Below are 12,431 nucleotides of genomic sequence, written 5' to 3'. Positions count from 1 at the left end.
TTGCAGAATTTCTCTGCAACATTGCTCCAAGGATTTGTATCAGGTACTGGATGAAAGTGAGGCACTATGCATTCACTCAACCAACCACAGCTGTTCATTCCATCTGTGCAGCAAAAGTTAATACACACACACGCGTGCGCGTTAGGGAAGCAATAGCAGGGGGCTAATGTCTTTATGCCCTTCTTGTGGGCTTCCCAGAGGCAGCTGGTGGGTCACTGGGAAACAGGATGCTGGACTAACCATGTCCCTAGCACTGCAGGCATAAGCAGAACAAAAAAAAGATTCAACCTCTTCTGCCTTTCTGCGGGCACAGATGATTCATATTTAAGCAAACTGAAAACAGCTAGAATCATTCAACACTCTGTCATGATGAATCATCAGCAAATGTATGCAGTGCTTTGATTAAAAAAAAAAGCTGCTTTATTATGGTCAGCTGCCTCTGTGGCAAAACTCTTCTGAATGGACCAGCTGTGACCCCACATCACATTCTTACCCTTTCTCATTGTTCTCCAAGTATGATGATATATAATTGAGAGGCCACCTAGGAATGGCAGAGAAATTGTGTGTTTGCATTTCTTTTGTGCTTTGCTTTTCTGTGGTTACAAATCAGCCATTTTTAAAGATTGGGCAGGTCCACATTTGCCTGTCAGCATTCAAAGGTTGCATTCACTCTGGTCCTCAGTGGCTCCAAACGAAAGCTCACATAACTACAAAACAAGATGCTCTTAACCATCTGAAGTGTTATCATCACTCAGACTGCAGGGGAAACGGAAGTAGCACACTTGTGCCTTGAGCTTATGTACCTATGACTTTATCTTACCATAACACTTTAACACTTAGCCAGGCAAAGCAGCAACATAGTCCACACTACATCAAGGTGACTTGCATTGTGGGTGAACACAGAGAATACTCCAGGGAGCTGTTTATAAAACACTCTCCAAAGATAAAGCATTCTCATTTGGATGTAATTTTTCACATAGAATATGAACTGTCATGAACACAGAGAAAACGCAAGGGGAATATAGCACAGACAATACTTCCCAGTCCTGGCTTATACAGCAGAGACCCATCAGAACAAAAGATCCCTGATGGTGCAAAGCAAGTGTCCAGTGTTTCTCATACTGTGGGTCAGGATGATCCAATTTCAGGTGGGTCCCCATTCATTTCAATATTTTATTTTTAATACAGTGGACTTGATGCTACCATGGTATGTGACTGCATTTGGGGAAGTGTTATTGTAAATGGGATTTGATAGTAAATGGGATTTCTTCCTGGGTAAGTGTAGATAGGATTGCAGCCTAGGATTGTTAAAAATTTTCCTGCTTGATGATGCACTTGGGGTCATGAGTCCAGAAGGACTTCCAGTGAGTCCTGACAGATTCTCATTCTAAAAAGTGGCTCCTGTTGATAAAAGTTTGAGAACCACTGTCTTAGTTGAAACCACCATCCTGTTTCCACCAGTGGTCTGCCAGATGCTTCTGGGACATCCACAGTAGGCCACAGAAATGATTGGCACTGTAAGACTGAAGGAAGAAGGGTGGCACCCAAACAGCAGTAGAAGGAAAATAGAAATCAAACTCCAACAAGGTACAAACTAATATTTAGTTATTCTAGGTATTTGTATCCCATCAAGGTGGCTCACATTTGGTTTAAATCACGTGTTTTCTCTTTTCCTCTCTCTCCCCATAGAACCTATGAAGGTGGTTCTATGTGATGGAGAAGGGACACAGTGCAGCTGCAGCAGTGGCAAGTCTTTTAAGGACAATTTTTGGACAAGTCCATCAAATATGAAAACTATCATAGGTAGTTCTTCCAGCATTTACCGTTGTTTATAAAATGCATCCCTTGTAACTTAACTGCTGTCTTAATACCAGAAGGAAAAACAGGGGTGTTCTCCAACAATTTGATTTATTTTGCTGGGTTGTATAAGAAATGCGGTAAGATAGGAAAATAGAAACCTGGCAGTTAATATGTTAGAACCAGAATGAAAATCACTTACAAAAGGTAAATGGAAACACTGTCTATCAAAGAGTGGTTAAGGTGAACATGACAGATGTCGTATTGTAGGCAGTGAAGCTTACTCATTTGGCATTATGTATGAAAGCAGGAGAAAGGATAATTTTTTTATGAATAACAGGAGTTTGTCGTCTTTTGGATTGTAAGAGTGAATAAAATATTGCAAGTGATCTTCTCCCTTACTGACATATTCTGATCCACTTCTAAGATTAAAGAAAGCTACGTTCTGTATATATTATTCTTTGCTTTTTCTTTGTTTTATTTGTGAGATGTGATCACTGCATCTATGACATAACTACTAGATTTCATATAATGATAACTAGGATGGTGAGCCAGGATAGTGTAATGACTTGGGTCTTGGACTTGGGGCCTGATCCAATCAGGACTGATGCCGGCACTCCATTGGTGCCACTGGCCTGTAATGCACTTTTGTGTTAGAGGTACAGGCAAACCTCTGGCACAGGGCCCAGTGGCAGTCGGTATGGTGGACCGTGGTGCCGGAGGATGAGTGGTGACCAATGGTAGGGCATTTTGGAGCAAGGGAGAACAGGGAGCAGGCAGAACTGGGCGGGTGGGAGGAGTGGGTCCAGGAGGGGGGTGGAGATGGCCGCAGGCTCATCCGACACGGGTCTCCTCAATTCTGCTCAATAGCGGACACAGGTCCGAGGAGACCCATTGGGGCGACCTGGCTGCTACACGGGTAAGGGAACATTTGTTCCCCAAAGAGACCTGGCAGTGCTTCCCTGCCCCATTGGATGCAGCTGTTGCCATTTTGGCAGCACTGCAACTCTGGGCACTAGGGAAGCTGAGGATAGGGCTGCTCATCAGTCATGAAGCTTCCTGGGTGCTCTTGGGTGGGTCACTTTCTCTCAGCCTCACCTACTTCACAGGGTTGTCGTGAGGACAAAAAAAGGGGAAGAACTACTTACACTAGCCTAAGCTCCTTGGTGGAAGGGCAGTATAAAAATGTGAAAAATTTAAAAAGAGTTTTTTTTAAAGAAAAACTTTCACCTCATTATAAATACCTGGTGCCACAAAATTACTTTTTTAAAACTTGCACAGTCTCTTTTATTTCCAAATACTGTGAGCATCTGAGAATTAAATACACCTGCATCCAAAGAGGCCCAATTAAACATACAGAAACTGGGCCAAGTGAAGAATAATTTGAGATGCTCTTCCATTCTTTACAAGCAATAGTTGGGACATAATGGTCAGTGCATTTGCAAATCCAATGGCAGCTTTCGTACCTGCCTGTACTGCCCAATTTCCTGTCTGTCTCCCTCAAGTATCTTAAAGACTGAGCTTTTTTTTTCATCTCATTCTCACACTGTCATCACTACTAAAAATTCTCTGCTATCAGTGCATATCTGACAGCTCTGCTGTCAAACTAAGTTAGAGGGAAGATTTAGAGATTTCCTGCAACTTCATTGGCCCTGGAGTGTTAAGAACAACAAAAATTTTTTTGTGCTAAGTAAGGCAAGGAAATATTGCTGAGGGACAAGATACAAATCATGAGGACATTGTTATAGACAGATGACAGCAGCACATACTGTACATTTGGAAATGAAGATGCAAGCAGTGCTTAATCAAAGGGGCTCACAGCCAAGTCACTTTGTGGCATTCAGGTTTGGGGGGGGAGCAATGCACAGCTCAGTCCTGAATTCATGGGATGCCTAATGAAGCTTCAGTGTAAAATGGAAACAATGCAAGAACCCTCCTGGTCCCATAAGTAGTTAAGATGAGCTCAACTGCAGGTTGAAAGCACTTTCTGCATTTCAAGTCCTACAAACCAATTTACTTATGGCAATAATAATAAAAGCAAAGAGTTATGTAGATTCCATTGCTGCCAGTCTGTGCTGGCATGTTGTAGAAGGCTATTTTATCTCAAGGCGTTAAGTGGTATATCCACATCCTGTAGGACCCTTTAAGAGTTAAAAGCCTGCTATAGCAATCTGCTCTGGTATATTTCCGCTGCTTGGTTTGAAGCTTCTGAAGACCACTGCTTATCCTATTCTTATCCTTTAAATGAGCGCATCTTCTATGCTTTGCTAGTATTCCCATGCAAGGACTGAACACCTGGAAGTGACCATCTAGTTTGTTGAGTCTTCTTCCTGTCCCTGCTCATTCCATCTTGGAATGTGCTGGGCACTGCTTCATGGTCCAACACCTGCAGTTGAGGAGCCCAGTTTGCTAGACCGCTTTTAAAAATTTATTTAACATTCAGTGTATCTATTTGAAAGAGAAACCGGTTCTTTACAAAGGGCTTCCATAAGGATTACAAAAATAAAAGGAAATGCTTCAGCAGTAAACAGGGTGACCAGATGCCCTCTTTTTCACAGCCTCATGTCCTGGAAAAGAACTTAAATGTCCTCCTTTTCCCTGTGAGCAGGCCCCTGAAGGCAGTGCATAGCTGCCTTGTAATTAATAAATTATATGTAATAGTTTTAAATTTAATAATGTAATATAGTGTTTAAATTAGCCACATGAAATCAACATGCGAGGGCTTTTAGCTTTTATTTTGTCATGTCCTACATTTTTCTTGGATGTCCTACATTTTAGAATGCCTTGTCCTCTTTCCTGGTTATGATATCTGGTCACCCTGACAAATAATAAGCGTTGACAGCAAATTTTGCAGGCAAAGCTGGGTGGCGACTGATGTGAGTTCAGTAGCAGAGTACAATGCTAAGCAGTTCTATCTGCGGGCGGCCCAATCCTGAGTTGCCTGGAGTGTAGGGCTATAGTGGTGCCGAAAATGGCTGCAGTTGCATCCAGCGTGCTCCAGGCGACTGCCCCCGCCTCCTCGGGAGAAGGGAACTTTTGTCCCCTTCCTCTGGGTAAAAGCAAGTAGCCCCACAATGGGGCTACTCGATTCTATGACAACCAGAAGGTTGGGGTAGAATTCAGAGCCTCCATGTTCGGTGGCCAATCTGAAATGGAGGCTCTGGATCCGGTGGAGCACAGCTCCACCAGTCCCACCTCCCTCCTGCCCCGCTTCCTCCCCTGGGCATGCCCTGCCCTCCCTTCGCCTCCTCCCTGACCCCACTTACCTCTCTGCTGCTCAGTGGTCTGCGCGACCACTGAGCAGCAGAGCTCTGGTGCTATGCCAGCGCCAGCCCAGGGCCAGCCAGCACTGGGCTAGCACTGGTGCTCCACTGGTGCTAGGGCCTGCAAACATACCTTATGGCATGTTTGTGACAGTGCGCGCCAGTGGTGAGCTGGTGTGCACTACGTAGGATTGGGCCCTGAATGAGCAAATGCACTCTTTGCCTTCTTTTAGTTCTTGGTGCAGAGTTAGCACAGCCTCTGGTCCCTTTGAAACTCACATGCTCTTACCATACAGCAGCTGCCAGGATGAAAAGCCTATAGTGGGCAGTTTCTCAGTACTGTTGAGATGCATTCTACAAGTGGCATCCTTTGCAAGAATCCTAGACTGGCAGGTATTCTTAACATTAAAAAAATCATTTTACATTGCAAGTATGGGGGATAAATTGGGAAAACTCAGGGGCCAATTCAATCCAACTTTCCAGTGCTGACTCAGCTATGCCAATGGGGCATGTACTGCACCCTGCCAGGGGCGGGCAGTCACAGAGGCCTCCTCAGTGTGGGGAGACATTTGTTCCCTTATCTTGGGACTGCATTGTGATGACATCAGCACTGAAAAGATGGATAGGATTGGGCCCTCAACCTCCCTTCCCTCTCAGCTGTCTATGGTTTAATCTTTGTGCATTCCTGTTCCTTTCCAAAGACTTGGATCAAGTAACAGTTTTTAAAAATACGATTTAGAAAACATTACCAAGCTGAATTCTGCAGACATTACCATTGCCCCATTGGATTACTCCACCAAATAGGAAAGTTGTACAGTGCTCAGGTTTTGGTAGGTTTTTTTTGGAGAGGCTAGGGGTGATTGCTAGAGCAAAAATGCCTTTTGGTCTCACCAGTAAAACGTAGAATCTAACTTAAGAATGCAGTCATATGCACAGTTTTGCAGGAATAGGTTCCACTGAATTCAGTGGAACCGCTTCTGCATAAATGTACATAATGTTATGCCCTCACACCCCACTTTCCTAAGTGGTGAAGCACCAGGAGCACAAAGTTACCTGGGTTCAGGCTTCGTTCACCAGAGGCTCACAGAGATCTCCAGAGGCTTACAGTATCTTTGCAGCATTTGCTTTATTTACAAATATACAGGCTGAGCATTGGAATGAAGTTAAATAGCAGCACCAGCAGACTGCAAGCAGCAACAGACAAATCCCCAGCTAGCTGGCAGCTCTGTGCCCTAAATGATTCCTTGGCCCTGGGTTGGCTCTCTCTTTAGTTTCGATTCCAAACTCTTTCTCTTCCAGATCAGTTATAGAGGGATGGTGGCATAGGGGTGAGCCTTCTCTGCAGGGGGCACCACAATTATGGAATTCCCTACTGGGGGAACTAAGAACTACCCCCTCCCTCATGGCTTTTAGGCAAGAGCTCAAAACATTACTGTTTAGGGGGGGTGTGAGTGAGAGAGAGAGGTTGTTTATCTGCCCCCTGTGCCTTTGTATGCCCTTATTTGTTTATATTTATTGTTTTATGGTTTATATTGTGGGTTTTTTTCTGTTTTAAAGTCTAAAATTGTAAGCCTCCTTGGGCATCTGCTCTGGCAGAGGAAAGGCAGGGTATAAATCTTTAAAATAACAATAATAATTACTAATCTCTGTCTCACTGAGAATCTTCTTAACACATTGAGTTGCAAGAGATCTGGTCACTTAGCCACTAATCATTGTATCAGCGAATATTTTTAAGCACATACCTATTACCTAATTTCATAGACTAGGATTTGGCTATGTGTCCCATTGATTTCAGTGGATTTTCCACCCTGTTCCAACCCCAACCCTCTTTCTAGATTGTGTCCAGATTTTGCTTTTAAGGCGGTATATGTTAAAGGGACAATGGGCTGTGCTTTCAAGGTAGGGAGAGTTGAGCGCAAAGAAGTTCTAAGCAACAACGTGAATAATATTGCATAGGAATGAGAAAGGAAAGATGCATTCTGCTGCCTTCTTCTTTAGCTGAGACAATGTACAGCCCAATCATTTCCAAGTAAAAGTGCTCCAAATTATAGCCCTGGAGCTTAATAGCTCCAGCAGGGAGCTCTTGAGATTTACTTAACGCATTGTGCGGCTTAAGAGGGAAAGGTAATCAATGCAGAGAGAGTGCAGGGAGGATGGTGAACCACGGGGCCAGAAACAAGCAAGAAGCAAGACGGCCAAAGCTGACAGGCATAACTGAACAAGGAAGAACATTTTGCATTTTGAACACTTCCCGAATGTTCAAGCATTTCAGGTACATTAACGTGGTATGGGCACGTTGTTTTACATCAGCCCTGAAAGAAAGGGCAATATTAGGAGGACCCCCACATTGCAGAAGAGGGTCAAAGGCCCAAAGGCTGCCTGGTGAGCTCACAGCAGAGATAAGAGTTGACAGATGCAATGCCACACTGTTGCTCCAGGTGAGTGGTGCTTTGAAAAGCAAAGATGACTTAAATCGCCCTCAAAAGATTTAATGCACCTAACGTGTCACATCACAAGGTTATCCAGTTAAGCAAATTTGGCAATAGCAATACATCAGCAACAACATCAGTTAATATGGCTTTCATGCGTTTGGTCAGGCATAAAATAAGTATCTCCCGCTGAAAATGCAGGTAACAGCAAATTATGTGGGTGTGCATACATGTGGACAGACAGACACACACACACACACACACACACACACACACACACACACACAGTGTTATCTATATATTTATCTGGAGCGAAAACTTTCTGCCTCTGAAGAGGCCCCTCAAAACAGCATATATCGTTTAGAAAGAAAACAAATACAAAAATAAAATCTTTGAATGATCACAATAAAGCAGGCCCAAAGATACCAATTAAAGAACATGGAAAAACAAGTACTTTAAGTGAAACATCTGCTTTAACAAAAATGTGATCAGTGTTGGCTGAGAGTCAACAACAAAGGGGCCAAGCTGACTTCCAGGGGAAAGATGTTCTAAAGCTTGGGGGTTGCAACCAAAAAGGCTCTGTCTTGTAGCCCATCCCCCTCCACAAAAAAAGAACCTTCAGAAAGAAGGATAATAGCAAGCATGGCCTCTGATTTTGAATGAACTGAGTGGGCAGACTGATATGGAGAAAGAAAATCACTCTTCCTACCACTGGTGCTTGTTCTGACTGACTGAAGCAGGCTGCCTGCCTCTTGCAACCAAGACAAAGGGTTGGAAGGGGAGAACTGTTTCCAACAGCTGTCTTGCAGTTTTGTGGATGTTTCCTTTGTACTCAAACAGAAAAATAATGGAATAGTCAGGTATGAAAGCAGTTCATATTTGTCAGCTAGTGCCAGATAATTAACCAGATCAGTTAATACAACAGGACTGGGGATGCTTGGTGGTGGAATGGGGTCTGGGGTGGGGGGGAAGGCAGGGGATGCTTGGTGGTGGAATGGGGTCTGTGGGGGGGGGAAGTGAGGGGGAAGTCTCAGCTTTTAAAAAAAACAGGAAGTGATGTCATAAGTAACATCACTTCCTGTGTTCAGGTCACTTCCAGGTGCCACATTTGGAGTTCGGCCCTCAGCAGGTGCCATAAATCCAATGTGGCCCTCAGGATGAAATGTGTTGGACACCTCTGAACTAGTGGGTTGCGCAGCTGAAACTGACAAGCAGATAGCTGAGAAGGAAAATGCATGGAGCCCTATGGAAAGTGAACATATTGTCTGTTTACTCATAAGCAGGAGAGCGTGCCTTAGTCCAGTAGTTCCCAAACCTGTGGATCACAGTCCACCAGCCAGGGAAGCACTTGTCCCTGCCCCTTTAAGGGGTGGGGGAGGGGAGAAGGCAGCAATAGGATCCCCAGGATTATGCTGCTGCCAGGGATGGGAAGTGGTTTTTAAGGTAGCCAGCACCGGAGACCTTGGGGTTCGGAAAGCCCTCTGTAGTGGCGCCCTGTGTCTCCTTGTGGGTATCTTTAGTAGACCACAATGAGAAAATATACCAAAAGGAGAAAGGGTAGTCTATGTGACACAATTTGAGAGCCAAAGTGGTGTAGTGGTTTGGGAGATGGACTTAGACCTGGAAGAACCAGGTTTGAATCCCACTGTAGCCATGAACCAAAAGGAGAAAGGGTAGTCTATGTGATATAATTTGAGAGCCAGGGTGGTGTAGTGGTTTGGGAAATGCACTTAGACCTCAAAGCTCTAGGTTTGAATCCCCCCTCAGCCATGAAGCTTCCTGGTGACCTTGGGCCAGTCACTTTTTCTCAGCCTCACCTACCTCACAGGGTTGTTGTGAGGACAACAGGAAGGGAGCAACTGTGCACACCGCCCTGAGCTCTTTGGAGGAAGGGCGGTATAAAAATGTGAAATAATAATAATAATAACTAGAATTAATACGCTGAGGGATGTATTTTAGATATTAGTAAAGCCTTTTATTCAGACGACAGTTTTACCTTTTGTTCTGCCCAATCAACAGTAATTAGCTGCAGTTAATTTTCCCCTGCACTGATCTGGTCAGTAATTTTGGATAAAGCAACATCAGCACAGGGACTGGTATAGCTGACATCTTGTTCACAGGTGTCTAATATGCCAGTTAACTGGATAATCACTATGATGGCTGGAGAAAGCCAACAACAACCATTGGCAACACAGGGCCAGTTTACACATACACCCAGTTCTGGGGTCTCCAAACTTTTTGGCCAGAGGGCAGCATCAAATATCTGGCACGGTGTTGAGAGCAGGGGGAAAAATTTAAATATAAAATTTATATAAATAAATTAGAGATGGAACTTAGATGACTGAATAAATGAATGAACGGGCTCATTCGTTCAACCTCTCTGGCCCTTGAACACTCTCCAGATGCAACCAGAGCACAGTTCCAGTCATGTTTTGCCAAGTGGGCCAGAGGCTTTTAGGGGACAAGAGGCTTGCCATGGGCCACATCTGGCCCCCGGGCTGGGGTTTGGAGACCCCTGACCCAGTTCATCAAGTGCACATGCAGCAGAGTGCAGGAGTGAGACATGGGACTCAGTCTTAACTCAATTCCCCCCCCCCCCGCAGATGCTGCTGCGCCAAAGGAGCACACCCTGCATCCAGTGGTGGTGGTGGGCAGTCATTACCCAGAGGTAAGTAAATTTGCTGAAGTTTGCTGCCTGAATGGGTCTCCTTGGATCTCCACCAGCAATTTTGCTGGTGCGGAACCAAGGAGAATAAGGGAAAGGAAGAGGGATTTGATTCCGGTGCACACCAGTAATATGACTGATCTATCATTTCCTTCCAGTTCAGAATTTATTGAATTAACTTTGAATGCAACCGTTGCATTGCAACTATAAATTGGTGCCTTTTTATTATTTTATCATTTGGAAGTTAATTTCAATGTTGTAGCCAGCATTACTGCATTTTACCCATACTTCACTTCTCTTGCCCTGTTTAATCATTCCAAGGTTGCAATCTAATGAAAGAGTAAGGGCCCAATCCTAACCAATTTTCCAGCACTGATGCAGCCCTGAAGTAAGGAAACAAACATTCCTTTATCTTGAAGAGGCCTCAATGACTGCCTTCCCATTGCAGGATGCAGTGCATGCCCCATTGGCAGGGCTCACCAGCACTGGAAAGTTGGATAGGATTGGGCCCTAAATCCCTTTACACTTAACATAACTGATTATGTAAGCAGTCTTAGAATTGCATGGCACACTTCCTATTTTCGCATGACTTTTCTCTTGGTCTCATTGGATTTTTGATATGAAAGAAAGATCTGAGAGAGAGAGAGAGAGAGAGAGAGAGAGAGAGAGAGAATAAAGAAAAGGGATTAGGTAAGGATTAAGGAAAAGGGATTAGGAGAAACTTGAAATTTAAAAAAAAACACAGAAAGATAAATGTACAGTTGCCAACACTGCTGACCGACCGATGGACTCTCTCTCTGTCACTCACCCCTACTACTACATGTACACACATACACATTTTTGGGCCCAGGATTGCCCTATCCAGAATTAAACTAAGGGTGCAATCCTAACCCCTTATGTCAGTGCTTTCCAGCACTGGCATAGTGGTGCCAATGGGACATGTGCTGCATCCTGCAGTTGGGTGTCACTCAGGAGGCCTCATCAAAGTAAGGGAATGTTTGTTCCCTTACCTTGGAGCTGCATTGCCCTTATGTCAGTGCTGGAAAGCACTGACATAAGGGGTTAGGATTGCGCCCCAAATTGGAGAAATTTATACCAAGAGAGGCCAAAATGTTTTCAGACCATTGACTGAAGAATGAACAATCTCAAAGTACCTTCAGTTAGGCTAACAGTAACCATGAGAAGAATATGGATTTTATTAAGAGATGTTTACTGTAAAATCAACTGCACAGATAGAGTTGTGGATGAAAGAATTCTTTGGAAATAGCTCTGTCTGGACAGGCACAGGTTAAGTGAAGATGATAGTGCTGCTGGCTTGAGTATCCTGGTGGCAGGCAACCTTCAGTCTCGAAAGACTCTGGTATAAGCCTACAGCACCCAGTAGTCTCAGGCAGTCTCCTCACCAGAGACAACACAGCTGGAGAAAAGGAGGCTTAAAACAGGCACCAAGGGAGAATTTTATAAGGGAGGAGGAATTAGTAGGAGGGTTAGGAGAAAAAAAGAAATTACCTAGAGGTGTTTGTTCCCAATCCTATCCAACTTTCCAGCGCTGATTTTTTAAAAAACATTCTTAATTACACTGAGGGCCCAATCCTATCCAACTTTCCAGCGACGATGCAGCCATGGCAAAAGGGGAATCATGTGCAAGGGGATGTGCAAGGGTAATGACATGGCAAAAGGGGAATCACGTGCCTCCTGCGGTGAGGGTACAGTCATGGCGGCCTCCTCAAGTTAAGAGAACTCTTTTTCTCTTCTCTTGGGGTTGTATTGTGGTTGCATCAGTACTGGAAAGCTGGATAGAATTGGACCCTGAGTCTATATGTCCTAATAGGACCTATAGCCATCCCACAGTTTTCTTCCAAATATGTCTGTTTGGCTTCAAGTTTATTTGGTTTCCAAGATACTTAATAGAGTATTGCAAGCTTTTAGAGAAATGCACAATGAAAAGATAATCTATATTTTGATATAAATTGAAAACTTGGGTTTTGTTTTGTTGTTTTAACAAAATGAAAACAAATTAACATGTCCCTTATGACCATATTACCCAAACCAAGTATGAATTGTGGGTAAAGAGATGCCTTAAGTAAGTTTCACTAATATTCTTTGGATATCGCTTTAATGATTCACTTTGCTTGCTTTAATTTAACAAATAAAGAGTAAGAATTAGGGGCTTTCTGCATCTGTTTCAGAAAGCCAGACATTAGAATCCTGAGTTTGGAGAGGACAAAATGAAAACAATATGTTTTGTGTGCTAAAAAAAAAAAAAAAAAGAGTTCT

General features: G+C 43.8%; 1 long non-coding RNA gene across 1 annotated transcript in view; it reads left to right on the top strand.

Annotated features, from left to right (window-relative positions):
* Positions 1–904: 904 nt before the first annotated feature.
* LOC136648991 (uncharacterized) overlaps positions 905–12,431 on the top strand; it is a 101,866-nt gene continuing 90,339 nt past the window's right edge. The window contains exon 1 of the long non-coding RNA XR_010794361.1: positions 905–1,148. This is a non-coding gene — a long non-coding RNA (uncharacterized lncRNA). The remainder of the gene's footprint in view (positions 1,149–12,431) is intronic.

The sequence above is a fragment of the Tiliqua scincoides genome, chromosome 1 (genome assembly GCF_035046505.1).
Source record: "Tiliqua scincoides isolate rTilSci1 chromosome 1, rTilSci1.hap2, whole genome shotgun sequence".
In the NCBI taxonomy this organism is placed as follows: Eukaryota; Metazoa; Chordata; class Lepidosauria; order Squamata; family Scincidae; genus Tiliqua; species Tiliqua scincoides.
Note: the sequence above shows the minus strand (reverse complement) of the source record. Positions and strands in the feature narration are given on the sequence as shown.